This window comes from Anolis carolinensis, chromosome 2 (genome assembly GCF_035594765.1).
Source record: "Anolis carolinensis isolate JA03-04 chromosome 2, rAnoCar3.1.pri, whole genome shotgun sequence".
In the NCBI taxonomy this organism is placed as follows: domain Eukaryota; kingdom Metazoa; phylum Chordata; class Lepidosauria; order Squamata; family Dactyloidae; genus Anolis; species Anolis carolinensis.
Window position 1 is genome coordinate 101,476,601 of NC_085842.1, and position 15,680 is coordinate 101,492,280.

The following is a 15,680-nucleotide window of genomic DNA, read 5'->3' on the forward strand; positions in this document are numbered from 1 at the left end:
TTTATCAACCAATCGTGTGTTGATAAATTGCCTCCTTTTCCTCCTGTTGCCGCTTGGGCTCCTTTTCTCCCCCTTTTGCTTCTCCTTCCTTCCTTCCTTAGGCTGTAAATTGTAATTTTTAAATATTTATAATAGTCTTTTAGAGTTTATTAAAAAACCACAAAACAGCGAATCCGCAAAAAGTGAACCGCGAAGTAGTGAGGGAACACTGTACACATCTAGAAATGATTACATGATCCATGGATATTACAATATACAAATGGATGATGAATTATCTGGCTGGGAAAAATGATCCAGCTGTTCTTTTCTTTAGATTATTTGTATGGACATCTTTATTTACTTGCTCAAATCCTTTCTTACTGAATCTATACCTCACAATTTTCCAAGATGGGGGTCAAGGCATCTTACAGTAATTTAAAACAAGATTAATCTAAAATATTATTTTACAAAAGTAAAAATAAATAAATAACGGTATTAATTTTAAAAACTTTAAATATATTTTAAAACAAAGTTTTGAGTGCTATCATATGAGACCTGACTTCCCCAAAAATCAAGTGCTGTTTGTTCCCCATTTTTTAAGTGCTGTGCAGGAACATTTATTTATTTATTTATTACAACATTTCTAATCTGCCCTTCTCATCCCCAAGGGGGGACTCAGGGTGGCTTACAACCAATATAAACAGAATATATAAAAACAATTACAATACAACAATAATAATAGTTAAAATTACATTAAGTTAAAACATCCATATAAATATATATTCAGAGGCGTAATTCGCATCACCATTCAAGTCTGTCAGTTCTTTATCATGAGTTCACAATCATTAATGCTGCATCTGTCTCTCAAAAGCCTGGTCCCATAACCAAGTCTTCAGAAGGACAGGAAAGAGGGAGTGTCGGAACACAGGCGCCTTAAAGAACCACACACACAATACTCAGTCTTAACAAAAGATTTATTGCAACTAAAAAAAACAGGCTCAGAGACACTTAACTGCAGTGTCTCTGACCAAAACTCAAATTTTAGCCCAAACTGGGCTCAAAAAGAAGAACGGAAAATAATCCGGATTAAATGGATGAATAATCCATATTAAAACGCAGTCAATTGAATTGGCAGCAAACAGCACTGTAACAGGCTTCCTGGAGGACAACGCTGCACACAGAAAGTAAACAAAACCAGTCAAAGTTCAAAAAATAGCAGAACAGAAGGTCCGAACTAACGTTGTCTTCAAGGTGTTTACACAAGCCGCAGTCGAGTCAAACCAGGAGCCAGGAACAGGGGAAAGCCACACTCACAATAGCCAATTTGAACTGGGTAACCAGAGCCGAAGTCAAGTCAATCCAAAGCCAGGAAGGGAGAAAGCTGCATCCATGAAAAGCCAATCCAAACGTTGTTACCGAAGGTCATCAAACAGAGCCGAAGTTGCCAGTCCAAAGGTCCAGGAAGGGGAGAAAAGCACACTCATGATAGTCCAGTCCAAATCCAAGAATCACAGGAACCAGGAACGCCAAGCTGTAGAGCCAGGACCCAAAGCCCAACAGGAAAAACAGGCAAGGACAAACCTACGCCAAAAGACACTTTGCCTTCTGCAAAGGATCCCCATTTCAGACCCTACTTTTAACTTACACATCATTATCTGAAGATGAGCTGGCCTCCACCCCATCGTCATCTCCCACAGCTGTTCCCATGACCCTGGTGTATCAGCTGTTTGCCAATCCTCCTGTCCCGAAAACCCCACAAACGTATCACTAGAAGTTGGCTTTGCACACATATCCCTTATTTCTTGTACCCTAGTCCAGTCCGATGTGCCCTCTACATTTTTATCACTCTCAGACCCATCATCCCCAGAGAAAGCCAAAAACGACTCCTCCTCTGTGGGAGAAGTAAGTATATCCCGGAGCTTCTTCCTCTCCTGTTCCTCATCTGATTCCTGCTCCCGAGTAACCCTCTTAGTGCCTCTATTCACATCCATCCCATCTCCTTCTTCAATCATTGACTCCTCATCACTTGAAAACCCTTCAAACGTATCTTCCTCAGAAGGTGCCATAAGTATCTCCTGGATCCGTTTCCTTTGCTGTTCTTCATCTGGCACCTGCTCAAGATTACCCGTTTTCCTCCTACTAGTACTTCTACTACCGTTTATAATATTGCCAGAAGACTCAACTACAACAGGGAGCCTGCCTGATCAAATTAGGGATGGCATTCTATAGACGGGAGAAGGTTTCTTGGAGCTTATGCTTGTAAAACCTATGCTTGTATTATGGCAAGTTTTTTAAACTTTGCTGTTTTCCAGCAAGTGGTAGATTACAATTTATATCTGTGGAAAAGTCAGTTGATCTGCTCATATACCATATTGTTTGCTGATGGGTTTGACATGTGAAATATGACCAAATATTTACCATTTCTGTGATATGAACAGTGAGAAATAGTAAATCCTTCTCAGTGACTTATTTAGTGGTGTTTTGTCCAGAAGCATTAAATGATTTTAATATGCTAGGTTGCATTTAACTGGAAACGGTCTACATACCCTGAAAGCACTAGATCCCATCTGATCTTGAAATCATTTAATACATCTGATATTGGAAGCTAAGCAATGTCAGCCTTGGTTAATACTTGTATGTGAGATCATCAGCAAGTGCTGTAGGATATATGTCAGAAGGAGGAACTGGCAAAACCACCTCTCAGTATTCCTTGTTTAGGGAAACCTGTGACATTTATGAGATTCACATAAAATGGCTGGCAATGTGAAGAAACACATACACACAAGTACCTTTCAACTTTGTGCTGCTTAGCTCTGAGTACACATACTTAAGATTGCTCTCTTAAAAGCTGACCTATCCAACACTTTACAATTCAAGTATTGCACTATCATGTAGTCTTTATTTTTAAAAAAACAAATAGTGAATAGTGTCATTTTTATTTTCTGCCTCCCAGAGAAAAGCTTTTTCATTTAAAGAAAACTACTGTATCTTCATTTTTAAAACTTCATGTAGTTGCCTTATAAACAGGAAAAACTTCTTGCTAGTAAAGCTGTTCAACAGTGGGATACGGGATGCTGCTGTGGAGTGTAGTAGAGTCTCCTTCTCTGTAAGAAAATGTCAACCTTGCTTTTTACTATCATCAAAATGCATTTTCCCCCAAGCAATAGGAACCAACAAGAAAATAATCATGAATTTCATTGCTCGCATATTTTGCCAACTAAAGTGGAACCTTCCTTGTGCCATTTCTGGAGTGTGTGGCAAACCAGATATAAAAATAGCCTTTGTTTGGATGATTTATTGTGAAAGAGAAGAAAGGAGATTTGTGTTTCATTAATGTTTCTTGTAGTCTTCCTTCAGTATTATTTGTGCCAATCTTTAGTCATTATTCATATACCTAACAGAAATGAAATATGGCTTGGCAGGAATAATTTCCTGTGCAGCGCTGAGTACTCAGAATTCTGATAGTACTTAAGAGAAACATTTCTGAATCTTAATCATGAAAGTAGGTATGCTGGTCCCGATTTCAAGGAAAATATTTATTTCTCTACTTTGTTAGATTTATGGATTGTGTAAGAATGACCCATAGAAAATGAAAAGGGGAGGGGGAATTAGATGCATACAGATTGTTACTTTCCAAGCCACTGAAACGTTTGAGCAGGTAGCCATCACCCTTCAATTTACCTGACTCTATAAACACGTTTTGGGGTTTGTTAAGCTGTTCTTGATACTTTTACAGAATAGCAACTATAGCTACCATGATGAAGATGAGGGTGTGAAATTCAGGCAGAATATTTATTTATTTAATTATTTATTTACAGTATTTATATTCCGCTCTTCTCACCCCGAAGGGGACTCAGGGCGGATTAAATTACACATATCAGGCAAACATTCAATGCCTTGACATAGGACAAAGACAAAAGACAAACGCAGGCTCCGAGCTGGCCTCGAACTCATGACCTCTTGGTCAGAGTGATTGGTCTCAACTGGCTGCAGCTGGCTGCTCACCAGCTTGCGCCACAGCCCAGCGCAATAACTCCAAATCTGGGTGTTAGTGAAACATCAACCTGCACCTCCTTTGCTCTTTTGAAGATAGCTCTCTGTGGGAAGTAGAGAAAGTTGTTTTTCAGTCTTCCCATGCCCCTTCATCTCTGCCAAAATAAAAACCAAGGTACAGTTTTTTAAACCCCTCCCCACCCAATATAGTCACCAGTAAGAGTCTTCATAGGTAGTCTTCATAGCCTTTCAGGTATTTAGGGAGGTGGTGGGTCACCTTTCGCAAAAAAAAAAAAAATTGTGACCACTTCGTGTTTACAAAAAAGGGCCAGATGGGGCCTGAATCAGATGAGATGGGTACTAAAATGCCCACAGACACAGCAAAGTGGTTAATAGCATGCAGAAAAAATAGGGTGATGTTGGACACTTTAGAGGCAAATATATTTTGGAACCATAAACACTTTGAAAGGTGAGAGTGCATAGGTAGTTGAAAATGGGAAGGGGTACCTATCCAAGTCCACTGGGAGACAGCTATTTGTCCAATTCTGCTCTAAGCCTATGTGGGCACAGGATATTCTATATATGGAAAAGGAAGAAGGCGAGTCTATAGCTTTATTTCCTTCCCTATCCCACAGTCCAAATACAATTTAGGGAAAAATATCTTCCTATAAAAGCTTTAGAAGCAATTAGGTAATTAGGTAGGTCAGGAGGCCTGGAGACTATACAAGATTTGTCTGTGAGCACCACTGTGCCTATCCCAACATTAAAGTATTTGTTTCCTTGGAAGGAGAGGGTGATGGTTGTATCTCTCCCACTTGCTTGCTTTCCCCTCTGCTCACATATCTAAGGTGTGTGCTAGACAGTGGCCACTATCCACCTATGTTGATGCAAAACGTTTCTTTTAGAAACAGAACTCTTGAGCAAATGTTTGATTAGCTTTAGTATCATCACTGGACTGTCAGTTACTCAATCCATCTATGCACTTTAGCAAGTAACCATATTACTCAAAAGATGACTACTTCCACACAAAACAAAGCAGCATTTTGACCGCAGAATTGTGTTCAGTTGACCTTCCAACAAGTCTGGTTTACAAAAATTAGGTGTACCATATATTTTAAAAAATCTTGTTAAAGTTAGTGATGTAAAACAATACCATACCTAATTGCAGTGGGCTTTGCTTTCTTTTTAATTGGTGTTCTCCTGCGGTGTGTGTGTTTGTTGGTTTCCCTGAGTAGATTTCTTGGTGTTTTGTTTCATCTTGCTTTTGTTTTACAACTGGAAATAGGAAAACTTTACAAAAAGAAACTTGGAAGAAAAAGGAGCAACCAGTGGAGCTTCCTTTTGTAACTATATTTATGAGAACAACTTCTCCCTGCCGCTTTCTCCATTGCCTGTTGGCAAAGGTATCCATTGTTTTTGCCTTCCAGTGTGTTCTTGGAACCGCTGAGGAGCAGGGGGGGAAAGTGTTTTCCTTGTCTCCCTGAATCCTCCAGGGACTCTATGAGAAGCACTTTGAATCTATCTAATGGCCTGATTGGATTTTAATTACAGAGAATAGGGTTAGAAGGTCAGTGACCTTGCTCGCTCCTCTCTGTGCCCTGAAGAATGAAAACCATTTGAGTTTAATTTACTGCTTGGTGACCTCCAGACAGTATTTCTCTGTGTCTAAAAAGTATGTCAAGACAATTCTTCAGGAAGTGAGTGCATGTCCGTACATTGCTAAGCTAACATTGCATTTAGAAATAGGAGTTATTATTGAATTTACAATAAGATCTCTGAAAACATAAGCTATTAAAAACTGCACAACACCATTGAATATCCCATGTAGAATTTTCTTCTATGAGAATTGCACATGTCATGGTGGGAACAAAGCTGTCTTCTGTGGTCACAGGACAAGTGGAAGTTTCTGTCATTTCTCCACTGCCAGCTTAATGCATGTGTTTCTGATATTGAAGAACAAGAAGCAAATATGTTTTTGTGGGTCAAAGATGGGTAAAGAATGGATGAAGACCACAAACAAACATTTGAACCACAAGGGAAAGAGGTTGTTTAGGAATGCATTGACCCTTGAGATAGAAAACTTAAAGAGGCAGTTCAACCACCAGGCCAACTAGGCAGTTGCCTGTGGCGCCATCTTGTTGGGGGCGCCATCGAGGCAACTCCTGTCTCCTGCGGCCTGCCTCCGCAAGGTATTGAACTGCTTTTTCTGTTGATTTGTTGTAAAACATGATGTTTTCGTGCTTAATTTGTAAAATCTTAATGTAGTTTGATGTTTAATAGGCATTTCCTTAATCCCTCCTTATTATCAAACATTTTCGCTTATCCAACACTTTTATTTTTCAGTGATTGGTTGGGGGGGGGGGGCAAAATTCTGTTCGCCTACACTTGAAAAATACCTAGGGCCGGCTCTGATTACATAGAGGTAGGATTTGAACCAGGTTTGCCACATTCAAATCAATGCTGTAGCCACTGTGTATGTGTGTGTGTAAACATACTGATTACTGGAAATACTAGTCAATCATATAATTTGCTGCATACTGTCCTAGTGATGAGAGTAACCCTAGAATGGGTGATTTTAAAACAAGATATTATTGTTTCAAGTAAGGATGTATTCTATCTTCCCATTTTTAAAGCATGCTGGGAATGATTAATGTGTTCATTCTCCAGGTGGTGTAAACCATCTCAAGAGTGCCAGTGAAGACGGTGGGATGAACAATAGCAAAACATCTCTCTCTTTGTTCGTAACCAAACTCCCTGTTGTTTTGTAGTAGTTACAATAATTCATAAGATTATGCACAGAGTGGCCATCTTTTTAATGGATGAGAAGCTGAGTTACTGATCCTTGCATGTATCAGAAATAGATGTCATTGTGTTACTCTCTCTGGGTTGGCTTTGTCTTTTTGAGGAGAATAGGGCAAGAGCCTTTCATATACAGTAATACCTTGACATAGAAATTTAATTCATTCTGTGTTCAAGCTCATAACTCAATTTGCTTGTAAGTAAAATCAAATTTCCTCATTGAAATGAAATGAAATGCTATTAATCCATTCCAGCCCCCCAAAACCACAGTTTTTTTGTCAAGATCAGGGAGTTCACAAAGGGGGGAAAGGAAGGCCTTCTCCTCCTCCTTCGCTTTCTTTCTTCCAGAAGTCTCTCAAGGGGGAACCCACAACCAGCTCATCAAAGCCTCCATATCTACCCATCAAACCAAACAAAGCGCAGCCTATGGTTGGAGGTGAAACACAGCCCACAATTACACACCCGTTTTCCCTCTGCCTCCTTCCCTCCCTTTTCTGTTCTTTCCTCCTCTTCTCTTCCCCCCTTTTCAATACTCCATTTTCGTCTTACCCCATTCCCAAGCGGTCGCGACGGCCTCTACCACAGCAGTGGCATTATTGTTGTTATTCCTCTCCATGGTGGTGGAGAAGGAGGGGCAGCATTTGCAGGGGCTGCTATTGCTGTTGCTGCTGTTGTGGAAGCAGCTGAGGGCCTGAGGTGGCAGAAAAGACAGAGGCAGCTGCATTGGGTGCAACTTGGTCACTCTCACCGAGTTCATTTGCCAGCTGGGGTAGGGGGAGAAGTGGGTGCTGCTCCTCCAGAAACGGGGAGAGAGGGAGAAGGGTCCCTTCTCCTTCACCAGCCCAAGGGAGGGGAGACAATGGAGGATGAGATAGCCACAAAAAGGAATATCTAGCTCATAATCCAGATCTCTACTCATATGCTGAAGCAAAAAGACAAGCTGGGTGATGGTTTGTATCTCAAAAAAACTCACAAGTTGGATTACTCATAAGTCGAGGTATCACTCTATCTTGAAGAGTATATTAGAGATGGGAAAGTACCAAGAACAGTAATTGTGAACCAGATTGGCTTTTCTTTAATCTTCCAGTGACATTCTGGCTAGGAAAACCTCCTTCACTCAGCAGTCCCTGAGCCTCAGATATCTGTGAACCCTAAGCGGGACTAAGAGCAACTCTTTCCTCCAAGTGATGGAACTTTATCTTACGTACTGAATCATTTGCCAGACTGCATGCACAATCTGAAATATTTCTGTATCTAAAATGAAACTTAATCAGTATGTTAATGTTGTAATTTAGAGGTGTTTTTGGGGGGGAGGGGGATTTCCAAGCATTATGAATGATGCATTAAACATAAAGCCCCCTCTTCCGTTCTTTTTTAATGCAATCATAAAATTGGAAGGGATCTCATGGGCCACCAAGTCTAATCCCCTCCTAAAGCATTTTCAGCAGGTAGCTGTCCAGCCTCCTTTTGAAGAGGTCCAGAAATGGATAGACCACCTCCTCTATAGGCAGTTGCTTCTATACTAAACTATTCTTACTGTCAAGAAGGTCATTCTAATGTTCAGTTGAAATCTATTCTCCCATGACTCAAAAGCTCTAGACCTGATCCTATCATCTGGGCCAGCAGAGAACAGGCCTGTCAATTTTTCCTTATGTCAGCCTTTGTAGTATTTAAAGAGATCATTTATGTCACCACCCTAGTATTCTCTCAACAAGCTGAACTTTTGCAGCTCCCTCAACCTCCCCTGATATGGTTTGTGTATTTATTTAATTAATTTATTTATATTCTGCCTTTATCTCCAAATGGGATTGTTCTCCACAGCACTGATCATCCATGTTGCCCTTCTTTGAACCCACTCCAACTTGTCTATATCCCTCTTAAAATGAACCAGCCAGAACTGAATGCAGGACTGACCATGTCAAGAATATAGAGGGACTGTTACTTTAATTCCCTTGGAAACTATGGCACTCTTTTTGAATGGTGAAATAGAGGTGACTAAGCAAGGAGTAGAAGGAAAAAAATACTTTGTTATGCTACATCTCAAAACAGTAGCACTGGAAGTTAATTTGTTTCCCTCAGATGCTCCAAGGGCAGAAGGGAGTAAGTAGCTCAGTCTCTTTAAGGACTGGAATCTGATATCTTTGCTTACCTTGCTTAACCTTTTGCCATCTTGGATAAGCTCTGTGTAACTGTACTGAACTATCTGAGCTATGACATACAAGTCAGCATAAATAAGAGTGTCAGAATCTAATTCTATATTTGGGATTCATCTGCAGGCCCTAATACCTAACAGACATTTAGGCAATCTCTGGCTCTAGTTTAGTTGCAGTTGCAAGTACTCATATAAGTAGGGCTTCAGTATATACTTCTTGATATTTTGACTAATTAAAGAGTGGACTGCCCATACTGCATTTTTAATGATGGTCTTACCAAAACCTCAGTTATCCTGCCTAGAATCAAACCTTGTATGTGTGTGTTTGTGCATGTGTATGTGTGTGTATATGTGTGTGTGTGTGTGTGTGTGTGTGTATTCCTTTCTTGTTCTGTGTATGTTTGTGCATGTCCCTTGTCCATTTTTCCTAAGCCTAAAGGCGCCCTCTAGTGATATGCAGCTTTCAGATAGTTGAGCATATCTGTATGTTCTATTATTTTAGGCAAGTGAAAAGATAGTTATTCCCAGTTCTTTGTGTACTGATCTGTATCTATACTTGTTATTATCCAACCACAGAGGAGATGTGAAGCAGATGTAGACTATGGAAACAAGAGGAACACTTGGGCTATGCGGCAGATTGGCATCACCCATTTCCACAGGCAGTGTTCTGGCTGTGATCTGGACATTTCCTGCTGCCTGCCTCAAGGCAAGAAGGAATGAGTTGGCATGGACAAGATGCAGAAAATACAGATTTTTAGGAAGTATAGATAGCCATATAATACTTGAAGTCAAACACAACTTGCTTGCCACTTTTGGTCTGTCCTATTGTTTTAAAACAAAGTAGGAAGAGTATTCTGAAATTTGCAGATTGCTTAAATATCTTTAGGTAGAAAACTTTTTCAGGCCCTATTGACATATAGACTATGATGGAAATGTTTAAAACATGATCTTTAAATATCATGATTGGCTCTGTACAATACATTAATCAGGCAGTAGTAGTAATGCACATGTATTGGTATTATTTCAGATGGGATGGAATCAAACATCTCTTGTTCTATGAATTAAACATATTGCTTTTGTAAGCCACCCTCCATTATCATTGGCTGGGGCTGATAGGAGTTAAGGGTCCAACATCTGGAATGGCTCAATTCTGCACACCTGATTAAATTCCACAAATGTTATTCATAATGCTTTGCCATAAGAATGCAGTTGATGGATTTAAAGGGTATGTATGGTGATATACAACCGCACAAGCATTGTTTGACGCCAATATTGCCATTTCTTAAATCATATTACATGTCTTGTAATAATTTATGTCTAACTTATATTTAGCATCTGTAAAATCAGTAATAGCCTTCTACTTTATTGGGATATAAATACAGTTTTTTTAATTATTATTATTACTAGCTAATATATATTTTTTCTCCATGTACTTTATATGATTATATTAATGCAAGATTCTAGATTTAGTTAAACTAGTTTTCAAATGTAGATACCATATTATTCCTCCATTTAGTAGCTATCAAAATCTTTGCAGTTGTTAGAAGACTTCAGATTACTTCCTGATGTTCTTTTCAGATACATCCTTTCATGCATTCTAACAACAACAAAAATGTAGAGGTAACTCATAACTTTACATTAGCTCAGGTGTATTGTTAATATTTTGCCAAAGGAAGCATTTGGCCAAAATAGTCACATTTTGAAATTACCAGTGCACAGTGCACTGAACTGCTCTTTATGAATAAAACAAGCTGGAGTAAATATATCACTAATGCAACATTATATAATTGTTCACTAATATTTAGATATATCTGTAATGAACTGTGATGACAGGTAGATAGACAGGCAGGCAGAATGTTATTACAGTTTGCACCCAGAATCTGCTTTATATCATTGCAGACCATTCACAAATTTTAATTACTTGTAGAAGCTTTAGAAAGTGGCGGACATTACTACCATGAAGGGTAATAAAGTGGGTGAATGAACCAGAACAGCTAAAAGCAGAGTCCATGTGTGGCTAAACTGTGAAGCGTTACAAGTTCCAAGAGGAAAGTAAAACTTCTTTTGTGAGTTTTAGAGTTCTTCTGTTTATTAATATTAACACGATCACAAAGAACATCTGCTGAAAAAAAAACTAACTACTACTTGAAGTAAACATGTTCTAATTGTAGATTCATCCATCTCTGATATCTTATTGTCTGTCTCCAGAAACCATTTAATTTTCCAGAAGACATTATTGACTCAGTCATATGGCCTGAACTATTAGTTTTGGACTTCAAGTACAAAAAACAATACTTCATATGAAAAATTGTGTTCTGTACCTTCTTCAGATGAGACTGTTCTTTCCAAGGGCCATGTGAGCTTCCTGTTACAGCCACCTCTAGATTCAGTTTTGGGATCATGAACAAACCAGAGGCTTAGAGGAAACAATTCTTGCACATTGATGTTGTGTACTTCAGACACATGTTTCTGGCCAGGCAATGTTGTCACTGCTTTGAGTCTTAGATCAGGACTCTGGTCAACTGGAATACAGTTTCCTGCTCAACCATGAAAACCCATAGTGATCTTGACAATTCTCAGCTTGGCAGTCGAACATTCTCTGAATGAAACCCTATTCATTACAAGTCCCTCTTAGGGTCTACATAAGTCAGAAATGACTAGGAGGCATAGAGCTACAAGAATAATGCTGCTACATAATAAATGACAACTGAGGTGGGTGTAAAGTTTTTTAAAATCTTCCTATGTTGGAGGGTGGGAGAGTTCACCCTAATCTGTGGCACAAAGTAGCCATGGCATCAATCATTGAGGAAACGCTGTTTGATTGTAATGACAGGTCTGTGGAATACATCCATAGGCTTCTTGGTGCACTGTACCCTTTATCCATATACCATGGATACTTATTGTGATAGAGAGGGGATGCCTATAAAGAGGAGTTTTGTGTGCTAAGCAGCAAATCTTTGGATTGAGAGGAAAGGCAGGTTATCAACATGACCTTTTCTCTGCAGCCCAAAATACTGCCTATGACATGTACACCACAAGCTTCTTGGAATCATATTCACTACAAATCTAAGATATATTTTCTTTTCATTAAGCCATATACCATTAAGTACTTTTTAAAAAGTCAACTTCAGTGCTAACATTTGTTTTGTTGTTTCCCATCAGCATTTGTAAGAATAAGCACTGGCACATTCAGCTTGAAAACAATAGGAATGAGAACACTGCTCATCAAGATCCACTTTCATGTTCACCAGAATGCTAGCATATGTAGGTTTGCATGCAGTACTTGTTCTGCAAAGTAGTTCTGTTTAAGTTTTTGAAGCAATAAAGGAGTGATAAATTATTGAGATCCAGAGTAAAGCAGAATTCTGTATTGTTTTTCACTCTGTTAATACTTTACTTGTCCTCGATTTAATGGCTTATTAAAAGGTCCTCAGACATTGGCTTGTTAATTTTGATTTTACATTTTGCCCAGTCTTGAGTCAGCATGTTGGTGGGCATTTAGCCTCGTAAAACTTCAATAGCAATACATTATAAAGAGGGAGATTGAGTTAAACTAAGAAAAACTAAGAAGGGACACTTTCTGATGCTTTTATATTAGCACTGTAGACAGCTACATCTGGAAGAGAGTAAAAAGAGAAAATGAAAAGCAGATGCAAGAGCAAACACTAGAAGGAGACCTTTTCATCTAACCCATAAATATAGCCAGATATTCCTATTATGTTGCCATTTAATGCTTCAAATTATTTGTAGAAAAATAAGCAGTGATGGTCTGATTATTTTAACAGTTCCATTAAAACACATGGGTGCTTTGGGACTGGGCAAATGAGGAAGGAAAATATGTGAATTTTTGATCAGCAGGTCCCATCACTGGGACATGGTTAGTAGAACATTGGTGAGGCAGGTAAAGGATATGAGACAAATTTGTGCTATACATGGGGCACTGATATATATACGAGAGTTGAATGAAAAGTAATGTCTCCACCTTCGTAACTCCTCAACAGATGGCAGTACTGGTATGCGGCAGGTACTGACTTGTTCAGTAGACTCTCTTCTACAGTTCCATTTGGTGGGAAGCCTTAGCATTGAATGGTTGTGTTGTTAAAATGCGAAGCATGGAACCCTATGCAGATGGTTGGTCAATGCGACTTAAGCAACGTGCAGTCACTGAATTCTTGACAACAGAAGGTGTCGCCCCAAAGGAAATTCATCAGAGAATGCAAGCTGTTTATGGTGACTGTGTTGATGTGAGTCCTGTGCCTCCTTGGGCGAGTAAGTTTAAAGATGTTGAGGTGGGAACATCTGACTTGAGTGACAAACAAAGAGTTGGATGTCCTGTGACAGCAACCACCGAGTTTCACAAGCAAAGGGTTGACAGATTGATTCAGGACGATTGTCGTATCACTCAGAGAGAAATTTCAAGCATAATCGGCATTTCACAAGAATGTGTGGGTCACATTATTGCTTTGCTTGGCTATTGGAAGATCTGTGCACAATGGGTACTGTGAGACGCTGGTTGTGGAAACAGAGTGGTGACTTCTTCCGTGACGACTTCAGAAAACTTGTTCATCATTAGCAGAAATGTATCCAATTGTCTGGTGATTATGTGGAAAAGTGAATAGTCATAGTTAAAGAGCACATTCTAAGGATTATTTCTGCGTTTGATTTATTAAAATATTCCCATCCAAACCCAAGTAACGAAGGTGGAGACATTACTTTTCATTCAACCCTCATATATAGGAATGCAAATGTCAGTGTTAGGGAATTGACCAGAGCATTAGACAGCTGCCCTTCATGCAAAGGTACCAAATTCAGGCCCTACCAGCTTCAGTTTAAACGTTGGCATGTCATAACTGTTGAGAGAAAGATAACCTTGGGTTTCACTCCAGTTGCCAGTTAGAGCTGGAACTGTTGAAGGGTACTGATTTTATGCAATGTGGACAGGTTAATCAGTTGTAGCAGAAACAACAACAGGTCTTGCAGCGTCATTAGAAAGTAATCGGTATCACCTTCTTCTTTCTAAACCTATTTGAGCCTTCCCTTGAGAAGTTGCCAAAGCTCACGTGCAACATTTTTGTACTTTTTATTTCTATCTCATCTTTCTTCCTAAACTGGGATTAAGGAGATTCAAAAAAGATGGACACCAAAACACCAACAGTTAGGTTATCAAGACACATTTAAACCAATTATAGCTAAAACACAACTAAATTAAAACCAATTGAAGTTCCACATACACTCATTAAGGATTTTGTCACCAACAGCCAGACACCAACAACTCTTCAGACTACTTAACCTTTTTTGTTCCACAGAACCGTCAGGTGAAATCCACAAACCCTTTCTCAGAATGTAGCAGCAGATAATTTGATGACATTAAACATCAGCATGCCTTTAAATTAAATTTTAGGATTATTCAAAATTACACATTATAACTTTCTCACAATTTCAGTACCTGACCATAACATAGTGCAAGTGACCTATTCAAATGGTCATTTTCAGCAAACATTTAGAATTTCGAGTTTGTCCACAGCGTCTTAAAACCATCTCCATCATCCTTACCAACTGTATCACAGGCAATTGTCCACTGCACCTAGAACATGCTACATCAAAATAAAAATAATACTATACTGTGTATTATTCAATAAATAAGATAAAATACATTAAAATAAAAATCACAATATACTGTGTATTATTTAATAAATATGTCACACCCTCACCAACACATCCCCACAAGAAAATGTTTTAAATGCATAAAATTACAAAAGAAATAAACTACATGTATTAAAATACAATTTTTAAAATAAGAAAACTGCAATGTGATAGGAAATGAATATTTTTGTAATTAATTGTATTTAATATATTCATAAATGAAGGAAATGCTAGATTTCAATTAAGTGTCAGAGAAAATAAAGATAATAAGTTGCTTTTTTTTTCTCCGTTCAAGCTGACGGGTTTCCTGAAATTCTTCCACAGACCCCAACGGGTCCATGGAACCATGGCTAAGAACTCCTGACTTGTACATACTGTAACATACACATACACACACACGCATGTGTGCACACACGCACGCACACGCGCGCACACACACACACATATATAGACAGAGACTTAGAGGGAGAGGGAGGGAGAGAGAATTTTGTGATGTCCCCTGAAGCCTTGGGCCGTGATCCTGCCTCCATTATGGACCACAGTGACGAGGACATGGGGTTTGTGCCGATTCAGCAAGACTCTGCCTCTTTCCAGATGCTCCCTATTGACAATTCTAGTCCACAGCTCATTAAAAAGGCCCTTGAAACGGAGCCTTCTCCCACCAGTTCCCCTCCCTTTGATAGATGAATGTTTTGGGAAACTAGTAGGTTTGAGAAAGCTAGCAGGAGAAGGAGCGCACGATTAGAAGCTAGAGAATCTGCTGATTAACCTGTTTTCCCCTGAGAATTCTCAGGGAGGATCGCATCTGGTTGAAGATGTTGTTTTAGCTCTTTTCCCTTGGGAAAAGAGCATTTGGACACCTGCTCTGTGAAAAGATTTGAAGTTCCTTAAAAGTTCTGTGCGCTGGCTAGCCAGCGCGGAGTCAACGTGTCAGTTGGAGGATTAACTTCACTTCCAGCCAAGTGTGGACCGCGTTTGGATCCACAACCTTCCAGTCTAGCCGTGCCTTGCCTAGCCATGTTTCCATGCCTTGCCTAGCCGTGTTTCCTTGCCTTGCCTCGCCGTGATTCCAGCCTTGTCTTCAATACCTTGCCTTGGACTTACATTGAACTCT

The 15,680-nt window shown here is 39.3% G+C and overlaps 1 protein-coding gene across 1 annotated transcript in view; it reads left to right on the forward strand.

Annotated features, from left to right (window-relative positions):
- The window catches only part of LOC100558132 (collagen alpha-1(XXV) chain), a 104,759-nt gene that overhangs the window by 558 nt on the left and 88,521 nt on the right, over positions 1 to 15,680 (forward strand). The window lies entirely within an intron of this gene.